The following is a 12,140-nucleotide window of genomic DNA, read 5'->3' as shown; positions in this document are numbered from 1 at the left end:
TTGCAAAGCTGCAGGTGAGCGTCTCAATTCAATCCTCAGCGTCTGAGATATTTGAATATTTTCGCACAGTAGCTGCTTACGGGATCGCAGCAGTGATGGCAATAGCGTACAACACTGAATCAGGAAGCAAGAACTCCATGCGTATTATGGGCCTGATTCCTGATACCCGGCGGTCAGGATGCTGATGGTCAGAATACCGATAGCGGCAACCTGACAGTCAGAATCCTGACAGAATTAGGTAAATAACCCTAACCCTTACCCTAACTCTTCCCCCACCACAGCCTAACCATAACCCTCTCTCTAGTGCCAAACCCTAAACCTAACCCTAATACTCACAGTCGTGATGTCAGCGGTCGGGATTCTGGAGCCAACTACATCCTGATAGAAACACTGGGAAGAATATAGATGGCCTGTATGTTGGTCCCATTTTTCTATGTAGCCCATTAATTGCATAAGGTTAATGATTTACCTCTTTCCAAAAGGCTTAGCACTAATAAAAGCTGGTTTAAAAACAGGTTGGGGACTGGATCATCCAAAAATCGAGAAGGACTCTAGATGTATCCCATTTGTGGGCAGATGGATGCTGTCAGGCCAGGATTTGCACTGGCATGGTTGAGTAACAGAGTTTAACAGGGCCCCACAGTATTCACCAAGAACCACTGCAAGGTACTGTAGGATGGACTCTGCTCCTGGATGTCCGCGGGTAGCTGCCCCCTCGAGGTGACAGTGTGGGAGTGTAACAATAGTGAGGTACAGGATCAGCTGTCTGAAGCAGAATCAGTGAATCTGAGGTCAGGGTCACAGGCAAAGTAGCGGAACAGTGAGACAAGCTGAGGTGAGGGGCACAGGCAAATAGCAGAAAGATGAGACAAGCCAAAGTTGGGGCACATCACAAAATATCAGGATATGGTACAAGGCAGAAGCACAAACACACACTGCGGCAGGTAAAGTGACCTAAAGCTCTAGCGCTGTATAGACCTCAGAGCCTGCCTTAAATAGGTTGCAGGGTTGAATTTGTTGCAAATGTGACTTCAGGGGAGTTTATCCCTTTAAGACTGGGAGAGAGCGGAGAGCACATCCCTATGGGAGACACCAGAACCAGTCAGCGAGCTGGAGCTTTACCCGCACACTAGCTGCGGCTACATCCACAAGGCGGTTTAATCATTTACTGACTACTTCTGTTCTGTACAAATTTCCAACATAGACAGTGTCTGATAACTGCTTCCAGGACAATATTTCAGTTCTATCTAATGAAATTTGTAATTAAATTTCAATTCTATCTAGTGTATACAGCAGGGGTTCCCAACCACGGTCCTCAAGGCACACTAACAGTCCAGGTTTTAAGGATAACCATACTTGAACACAGCTGACTTAATTAGTGCCTCAGTTATTTTGACTTTACTATCCAGGCTTAACCATGGATATCACTAAAACCAGGACTGTTAGTGTGCCTTGAGGACCGAGGTTGGGAATCACTGGTATACAGTATAAGGACAACATTATTTTAAATCCCGTATGGAAAGTCTATAAATTACCCAGCCTTGAGAAAGAGTCAGTGCAAATGATTCTGTACAGTGTAGTGAACACACAGGGCTGAGTCAGATATGTACACTAATGCAATCACAGCTGAGATCCTGCACGCAGCTGCTGGGTGAAAATATGCCAATGTCGTAGACGCCAGGATATGTATTAAGACACCCACCGGGGCCATCGGAAGTCCGAGCAACTGTGTACACATACGCAGCCGCCATCGCAGATCATTCAGTAATGGTCCATCTGAGTAGGTCTACAGTGGTGTAGAATGGCTGTCTGAACTGAAGCCCTGATTCACTGCTGTACACATCTGTGTATGCAATTGCTATTAGCACGCAGTACAACTGCGATAGTATGCTAATTAATTGCGATCACTATTCCGACGCAACACTGCACAAGGACGCCCACTTTACTCAGCACACATCCGTAATCCTTAGCAAGACTGCGAAACCAATGGTACCATTGAGTACCATTGCAGCCTCACACACACTTGCACAAGCCCTGACCTTACTCAGGAATTGCTAACCTCATCACACGCTATCAGGCCTCAGGCTGCGTATGGCAATCGCAGTGGATAATTTATGCACGCCCCTGCAATGGCGTGGGAACGCACTGGGACGCCTGCGTTTTGCAGACCACTCCCCAGTTTTCAGAGTTTGCTGAATATCAGGTGGTCTATTTGGGACCCCTGATGATGAGTGGCTCGGTAACTAAAATATGCGGAAATTAGCATTTCCGCATGGTTACTGGGCCATTTATCGATGATGAATAGGCCCCATTCACACAAGATGCGGTACCGAAGCACCTACTTGCATCTCTGGATACATCGTGTGACACATGCCCAGACTAGGTTTTATGATTCAGACTCATATACGACGACAAATGCTGTAAGAATACATTATAATTAGAGCCACGCACTGAAATTGCTTAGGTTAGGGTGACCGATTCCATCCTTAAAGAAAGAAAATAATATTTACTATGGTGAGATTGCAGACTCCCCCTCCACATAAACCTGATCGCTGCAATCTCGCAAACAGTGGCTTAATCAACATAAAAGTGTTACGAGTGGTGGGTACAAATGTGCCCACTGCGATTTACTGTTATTTTACACAGCAGCTCAGTTACCCAGGAAACCTACAGCATGAGCAGCCAAAATGAGTGTGCAGGAAATTACATGATCACACTAAACGTATATATGCTACAGAGAAGCCTCTGCCCAGAAGCTCTTTTCTGATTGATCCCCTGCCTTTTTAAAAGCAGGAAGTTCTCTATGGGGCCTATTCATCATCGATAAATTGCCCAGTAACCACGCGGAAACGCTAGTTTCCGCATATTTTAGTTACCGGGCCATTCATCATCAGGGGTCCCAAATAGACCACCTGATATTTAGCAAACTCTGAAAACTGAATGTTTTTTGAGTTTGCTTCCGAGAACAAGCGTCATCTTCAGATGCTGCTTGTTCTCAGATCCCCGCTCCTTCCTATGGGAAGGAGTTCCGGGGATCCGAGTGGATCCCTCCGCCACCTCCTCACTGACCCCCCGGCAGCTGTGTGCATGCTTGACCGCGTTTCACGCATGCGTAGCCAGGCCGACGGGGAAGAGGTAAATAATGCAGCTACTTCTACTTCTGTAGCTGCGATCAGGCCCGCTGAGAGCTCCGGCGGGCCCGGGTAATAGGGGGCATGGCCTAATCGTGGGAGACGTGGCCACTCCCCCTTCCCGGAAAAAAAAAAAGATATGCGAGCTGGGGAGGGGGGCGCTCTGAGCCCGCTCAGCCCGGCGCAAAGCCAGGGGGGGCACGATCAGTGTGATCGCTCCCCCCACAGGCTTAGGAGACTGCTGTGGCTGCTGCTCAGCAGCCATGAGCAGTCTCCACTGCAGATCAGCACACGCTGTGTGCTGGGCTGCTGTGAGGGAGGGGAAGCGGCACCGGACCCGGGCCCCTCAGGAAGCCCGGCCCGGGTAATCTGTACCCGTTCCCCCCCCTCTCAGCGCCCCTGGCTGTGATATTAACCTTGGGGACAGCTGCTTTTCTGAGCACCTGTCCCCGCACTGGAGCAATGATGAATTGCGCCGCTATCCAGTTTCACCTGCTGCGAGTTGGACACTTAAGTATCCCTTGCATATGGCCTCCAATGATGAATAGGCCTCTATATATACTGGTTATATGTTGTTTTTGTTATACTGTGCTCCTGCTCCTTATCTCTCTGATGGATCATTTCCCTGAACCTTTGCCTGGAATGTAACCTCTCTCTCTGACCAATGCCTACTCTAAGCTTTTGACTTGTAATTTAACCACCCTCTCCAACTGCTGACTTCCGGGAACATTTGTCTGGAAATCAGATTACTCCCTGTGACCACTGCCATCTCTGTACATTAGCATGCAATTTTGTTCACTCTCAGACCACTGCCTTCTCTGTCTGTAACCTTGTACCCAGCCTATTGCTCTTGACCTGACAGCTGACGTGTGTTTTGTGCTTAGGTCCCAATAACATTAAAGTTATATAAAATAATGACACTGAGACAGGAATGGTATTAAAAAAGGTTAGCTCTATATTTAAAAAGATCACAAAATAAAAGACTGTATGGTAGCCAGAAAAGACGGGCAATAATCATCGCAGCCCAGCAATGTACCAACGCAAACACAAAACATGCATTACAGGTGGAGTCCGCGATATGGGTGCTTACAAAACACAACTAACAAAGGAGGTATCCAACTCAATCTTGCAACATAAAAATCATCCGGAAAGGTGTAGTGCTGCCCCCGGTGGGGTGGTTCAGACTTCAGACAAAACTGAGGGCCTGATTCAGAGCCGGACACTCTGACCAGAGCCTCGCTCTGAATCAGGGCCCTCCTACCTAAACTTGGAGCGGTCTCTTGGACGCTCGCATAGCTGTGGGTTACCACCCACAGCTTATGCGAGCGTCCATGATGATGGTTGCGATGGTCAAGACCATCGCGACCATCGGGCTTGCGACGAGATCCTGCGGAAGGGTCTCGCTGCCTCAAGCCCTGGAGTGATTTTGGCTCTATCAGAGCCAAAATCACTCCCATTGATATCACTTGTGATGTCAGTGGGGCCGGACCCAGACGGTAGGCGTTCCCATGGGAACACCTCCGTCTGGAAGCCAAGCCCCCGGCACGCCCACCAAAGGGGGCGTGCTGTCACTCACCATCGACAGCACGCCCCCTTTGGTGCGAGACCCTGAGCAACGGCTATAACCCCGTTGCTCGCCAGGTCTCGCGCATGCGCACGACGGAGCTCCCTCCATCGTGCACATGCGCATTTGGGTACCATCGACCCGCTTGCGAGCGTCCTGTGCTCGCGAGCGGGTCTGAATGAGTCCCTGAGTGCACCCAAATACAAATCAACTGCACTTGGGCTGAATGACCTGTTGTTCTTTCCCACCAATGGAAAATAGCCAACAACCAAACAAAACCTATGACCTTTAACCCCACCCACTAACACCTAAGTAGCTAAGATTTACCCATGTGACCTCACACAAACCACCCATAGCCTTGTGGTTTATTTATTTATTATTTATTACCAGTTATTTGTATAGCGCACACATATTCCGCAGCGCTTTAGAGAGAGAATATTTGCCCATTCACATCAGTTCCTGCCCCAGTGGAGCTTACACTCTATATTCCCTACCACATGCACACACACACATGCACACACTAGGGTTAATTTTTTTGGGAGCCAATTAACCTACCAGTATATTTTTGAAGTGTGGGAGGAAACCAGAGTACCTGGAGGAAACCCACGCAAGCACAGGGAGAATATATAAGCTCCACACAGTTAGGGCCACGCTAACCATTTCACTGTCTGTGCTGCCCTACGTTTAACCTACGACAGGCATATTCTGCCTTCTGTGCTTCTCTGCCTGGAACTGGAACTCTTGCAGGAACCTGTTGCACCTAGAACCAATTGTGAATCTACCTTTATTTCCCTTCTAGGTGTATTTCTGGTTGCTATGGTGTCTCCAATATCTCCTACTAATACATGCTCAAAACCTAGGGCCAACCAAGTACCAGCGAGCAGGGTACGTTTAATGGGAAAAGGGCTTCTAGGGATGAAAATCATGCTTATGGGTCTTATGCTGTGTTCTGACGCCAACTCAACAAAATGGAAATGTCTGCAAGTAGTATAGAATGCAGGAGAAAGAGACCATCTTAGAATGCCAGATTAGGGTTCTCAACTTTCTGATTATGATATCTATAATATGGCAAAATTTAGGGTGCATAGTTGATGGGATAAATAATATCAAAACAAGGAGGTATGTCATTATCAGGACCGTATAACTCCTTATGAGACTAGTGTTCCGCCATGAGAGTTTCAATGTCAAAAGTCTGATAATCTTGTCTATCGGTGATCCTCCATGGGTATACGTTCAGGAAGCCGGTGGACGGAATGCCGACCGCCAGCTTCCAGACATTGTTATCCCGACTAGGGCCAAATGACAGGCATCTAAATCTAGACGCCTGTGATTTGACCGACGTCGGGAGACCGGCGCCCGGCATCCCGATCAAGCGAATGCCGGGCCCGCAGCAAACAGCCGCGGACGGAGGGTTCGCTTTAGTGCTCCCGGGGGGACTTAGGGTAAGGCACATCCCCCGGAGGTTTGGGTTAGGCTAGGGGGAGGGAGGGTTAGGCACCCCCGGAGGGAGGTTAGGGTTAGGCACCCCCCCGGGGGACTTAGGTTTAGGCAGCAGGGAAGGGGGGGTTAGGTTTAGGCACTTAGAGGGGGGATTAGTGTTAGGCACGGGGGGGGAGGTTAGGGTTAGGCACCCTAAAGGAGGGTTAGGGTTAGGGGGTAGATTAGGTTAGTGAGTACTTACCTAGGGACGATCGGGATTTCTTCCTCTGTCGGCCACGCGCTGTTGGGATTTGAACCGCCGGCCAGTCCAGCGGTAATTCATACTGATTCCCTCTAATGCATGATGTGATGCAACAAACCGATTGCACATCTAACAGTTCGGACCCTAAACCAAATGCTCACTGCCCTCAGCGTGGACATATCATCTGAGATAAAGACATCATTCTGGGAACTGGGAACCCAAGTGCTGCTAGTTGATTTTGGCAAAGTTTTTGGCAATACAGTTGTCAGATTTCTTGTTTGCTTATGTGCACATGTGTGGTCTGATGACCGTGCATGGGCAGAAGTAAGACTGGGGTCAGAACCAGGAAGTAAATTCATGGCCACCATCCGTGAACCGAATAAGCCGCAATAACAAATTATAACTACCAGGACCAGTTCCAAATAATTGAAAAATATGCCCCAGGACAATAGGGGAACTTCACATTTTTATTACTACAGATATATATTTTTTTTAAAAGTACAACAAAATGTACAAGTATCATATGAACCATCATATAATATTATAGAAATTGTATACAGTAAAGTAATAAAATAAAAGCTTCCTCTGTACCTGCTAGTCTGTAGCACATCTTATCAGTGATCCTGCCTGATGTCTGTGACCAGTAGGTCATACCTTAGTCCTGTATTATGTCCTGTATAAAGAGGATGATTTAGTTTTCCCATGCTGTAATGTTTAACTAACCTCCCCCTTTCTGATACTCAGACTATCACTTTCTTTTGTCTCATGGAAGTGTTTAATAATTTACTCAGTACAAATATTTTTCTCTGTCATCAAACACGGGGTCTGATTCAGACCCATTCACTAGGCTGCGTTCGCACGTAGCCTGCCGATGTTTGCAACCTGCGCATGCGTAGAAGATGCAGTGCATGTGCGCGAACTAGTCCATGCGATTGGGAAGCGCTCGCACCCTGTACACAGATGCTCCGCAAGCATGAGTATCAGGACGTGCCGTTTGTGGGTGGTGATAGGGGTGGTCGAGAGTAATGGGGGTGTGGTGGTGCGAACGCAGGTGTGTCTGTGCATCTGAACGACGTTTCAGAGGTGTGCATAATTAAGACGCAGCGTCAGCATACACGTCACATGGCTGAATTACACACAGCAGCACTCGCAGTGCTTGCGGTAGGGTATGGTCAGCCACAAGTGCTGCGTATGGGTCCGGTGTAACTCAATGTTACCGATTGTTTAATACACTTCCTGGAGATGACGTATGTTACAAAGGGAAAGTGGGCGTCTTGTGTCAGGCTGGTGGGCGTCTAAATACACACTGCGATCTCATGGCAAGACATAGTGAGCATGCTAATGTTTTGCTAGCGATTGTGGAATTAGCTTTTTTTGGCTGCTGACGGCTGCGTGCAAACGCAGTCTAGCGAACGGGTCTGAATCAGGCCCACAATTCCATCTGTGGTCGGGTCTCACAATTTTTACAGTAGCAGATATTGGGGCCTTCGCAACTCAGAGCAGGGGGGGCGCTTCACAGGTATATAGATCTCAGCCAGATCTATACTGGGTGGGCAGTGGGCATAACTGTGTGACAATGTGGCATTTGGATGTAGGATAAGTGGGCATGTCATGGAACCAGGGCCGGCTCCAGGAGGAGCTGGGCCTTGTGCATGAACGAGACTCCTGCGCCCATTAATCCTGACCGGGCAAAGCCGTGCGCAACCGGAATTAGGTGTGGTCTAATTACCATAGGCCACTCCCCCTGGATGATGTTATTTGGGGTCATGACCGTATGGCACGCCTCCCTTTTAATGTCAGGCTGGGGGCGAGCCCACTCCATCAATAGCTGGGCTGCCCCCAGCACTCTCCCTGCACTGAATGAGTGCGGCATCCATTCAGCTTCTCCGGAGTCCGACTCTTTTGCGCTTTGCTTAGCAAAGCAGAGCTGCAGCGGTGGGGGTCCCCAACCTCCCGAGCACCCACAGGACACTTCAGTTGGGGGTGCAACAAGCGGGGCAGTGCCCAAAAAATTGGACTGTCCTCCTGAAATCAAGATGGTTGGGAGGGGTGCGTCCTCTATGGGGTGGTGCCCCTGCTCGACCACGCTATTTGAACACCCCAAGAGCCATCCCTGCGTGGAACCATTGTTGGAATTGCAAACTATATAGATTTGTGCGTATGCAGAGATTTTAGTCAGGTCTCTTGCACCAAGAATGAGGCTGGTACAGACGAGTACTGATGTTGATGCTGGCTGCTATCACAAGTGGTTAGATAGTGAATGCCCCTCGAGAATGAGATTATACTTTTTATACTTTTTTCTCCCCTGTACATAATATATATATTCCTGAATAGATTTCAGCCTATATGATAGGTGGACCTTACAACACTCCCACATAGGGGCATATTCAATTACGTGCAAAAAAGATATAAAGGTTTCGTATGCCGTACTTTTCGCCATCTTCGCGTGTTATGCTGGTGGAAACTTTTTGTGCGCGGCCGCTTTTCACCCTATTCAATTCCAAAGGACATGAAAAGGGGACCCGGCAAAAAGCAAACAGGCTAAAAGTACCATCGGATTTGGGGAAATCAGCCTGACACCCCCGAAAAGATGCACTAACATTGGGGATCATTGCAGATGCCCCCGAATAGCCCTACTAAAGATATTTGGGGTACTTAAATGCTCTCATTAGCTGCTAATTAGCGTCTTTGCACAAGTGGTGAAGAATAGCATTTAGCAGGTTTTTTTGGTGAAAATAACTAGTCCTAGCAAATTTGGGGTACATGAAAATGGGTGCAAGCATGGTTAAAAATCACAAAGATAGGTTTTAAAAAACATGAAAAACGCACCTTCATAAAGCACCTGCAATAAAAAAAACCTTACTCATACTTGCAAACCCCCCCCCCCAAAGTCTATTTCACTAGTTTTTAAGTTTGTACCCCAACTTTGAAACTTTTTGGCCACCTTTTTCAAAGTAATTTTTTGGGGTGTTCTTAAAAAAAAATGGATTATTTTTTGATGCAGTTAACCTTTGGGGACCTGTCCCAAGGGTGTAGGGTGGTTTCCCCACCTTTGCATCCCAAAACCGAAATTCTGCACTTTATTATGGGTTCATAGGCCTATACCAATACATTGAGTTTCCACAATGGCGAAAAGTCACAACTGAATAAGGGCATGAGTTTTTGCCTGGTAAAATGGCGTCACCGGCGAAACTTTTTCGCCGAAAACGGCTTTTCGCACCTAATTGAATATGCCCCTTAGTTAAAATCCTCCCAATTACATTGTCCGATCACACTCCGCTTTTTTGGATATGGGATATCCACCAATCTACTCTCCCTCCTTGACCTTGGAGGTGCCCAAATTATTAATTGTCCTCTGTGGAAGCTAAGACAGTGTTCAAAAAGGACCTTACAAAATATATTCTTACCCACCACATTGATGATCCCTCGATACCTACTTGTTGGTTCCCTTAAAGAGGTGCTTCTGAATAAGGCTATACAGATCCGGACTAGAATCACGAGGCAGCATTCCAAGTATCAAGCTGACTTGGAGAAGAAAGTAGTCTTATTGGAGGACTGTAATAAACGTCAACCTGGAAGGAAATTGAAAAAGGAGCTTAGGTTCTATTATGGGTCATCAACAGAAGTTATATGTAGCTGGGAATAGAGATGATAAGATGCCCATTCATAAATGAGTTTGTCAAGCCGAAAACGGTGTCAAGCATATAATCTAACAGAGTACTAATATGGTTAATGCTGCTGAATTTGGTAGATATTATGCCCATCTTTATAATTTGAAAGACTTTAGGCGAATATGGTATGATATAATGGTGGATGGGATGCCGACAGTGAGAAGACCAACAGCGGTATCCCGATGGTGAAGATCCCAACAGGGGACAGTTCCCCCTCTTCCCCCCTAAGCCTAACCCTCCCCTGATGGTGCCTAACCCTAACCTCCCCCCAGTGGTGCCTAACAGTAACCTCCCCCTGGTGGTACCTAACCCTAACCTCCCCCAGCGGTGCCTAAACCTAACCCCTTCTTCCCGCACCATAAATCTAACTCTCCCCAGGCGGTGTCTAACCCTAATCTTCCCCCGGTGGTGCCTAAACCTAACCCCTCCTTCCCGTAGCCTAACCCTAATCCTTCCCGGTTGGTGGCTAACTCTAACCCACCCCGGCAGGTCCCTAAACCTAGCCTCCCCATCCCCAGCCTAACCCTAAGCCTAACCTGCATACCTACCTTCGTGATGCCGACATCGTTATCTTGATCCCTTCGGGATGCCGGCGTCGGCATTCTGAGGAGCTTCGGGATTTCGGCGTCGGTATCCTGATGTCCGGCAACTCGTCCGCCGGCTTCTTGACTGGATCCCCTTTCAGCTGCTTTCATTTCCTCATTTTTAGATCCATGTTTACCCAAATTACTTGATGACTTATTAGATAACTTTAATGCCCCCTGGACATCCCATCCCAGAGACTTCATTGCCATCTTACATGGCCTTTTACTCCACTTTAATGTTGCTTCCCTATTTAAGCATGAAAGTCTGAAGCACTGCCCATTAATATTATATACTCTTCCCTGGGTATGTTGCAAATGGAATTTAAAATTGTTTAGGAGAAAGATTCATTCCTTATCTCAGAATACATACACCTCCGTCGGTTGCATCAATTTCCCTGACTTATTTAGGCACTATTTTGCTTGATGAAGGCTTGGCTTAAATATGTTAGGCCACCCTTCGGCATTTAATGTGATTCTGCTGCCAAAGAAGATGTAAATATTTTACACTATTTTCCATACAGTATCTTCCTCCTAAGTAATATATAGCCACACGTCATTCTTTAATGTTATCCTATATGGTATGCAGTCAGGACGCCGACCATCGGCATCCTGACTGTCTAATCCCGGCAAGTGTCTAATGATAATGACAGGCGTTGAAATCCCGACCTACGCCAAGAGCTCGACACCCGGCTTACCGAACGAAGGTAAGTCGGGCGTCGGGCACGTACAGCCACGGGGGAGGGGGGGTTAGGTTAGGGGCTCCCGGGGGGGACTTGAGGTTAGGCAACCCCCCCAGGTGGTTAGGGTTAGGCTAGGGGAAGGGGGGATTAGGGTTAGGCACTTAGAGGGGGGTTAGAGTTAGGCACTTGGGGGGAAGGTTAGGGTTAGGCACCCTTAAGGTAGAGTTAGGATTAGGGGGGGAGGTTAGGTTAGTAAATAGAAAAATTAACTTACCTGTCTGGATCTTCACTGCCGGCGTTCCGCTGTCGGCCGGCGGTAAATCATACTAATTCCTCCTATACACTGTATGGAAAATGAAACCTCCGAAAATGTATTTTCAGAGAAAGACCCTCTCTAAGAAGTAGGGTGGGTTAGCTCTTCCCATGACCTGATTGACAGTCAGGGAGTATTTGGGGCTGATAATGGGGAGTGACGGCAAAGAAAGTTGGTGTGACCATTTCGGGGCGTGTCACATCCTGCGTCTGCGATCCTGTACACAGGAAAATTGGCTCCGGCGGCTCAGTTCCCCTGGTGTGACGACATGGTTACTCAGAAGACCGATAACACTGGTCTGCGTCATTTTTTAGGTTAACGGTTTTTAGTGCATAGGCTGTACTGTATGCTGTTAGAGGATGTGTCAGCATTTAACTAGAGTACATGTCTTATAATGGCAACATCTAATTTTATTAAAGACTGCGCGCACAACATATTAGCAGTCAAGTTTGCTATTTTTATGGAAAAAAATCCCTGTGCACTGCTGCTCTGGTGGTTTGCTGTACTGTACATCTG

This window comes from Taudactylus pleione, unplaced genomic scaffold, assembly GCF_031769625.1.
Source record: "Taudactylus pleione unplaced genomic scaffold, aTauple2 ptg000051l, whole genome shotgun sequence".
NCBI classification, from domain to species: domain Eukaryota; kingdom Metazoa; phylum Chordata; class Amphibia; order Anura; family Myobatrachidae; genus Taudactylus; species Taudactylus pleione.
The sequence above is the reverse complement of the archived record's forward strand: the minus strand, read 5'-3'. Positions refer to the sequence as shown.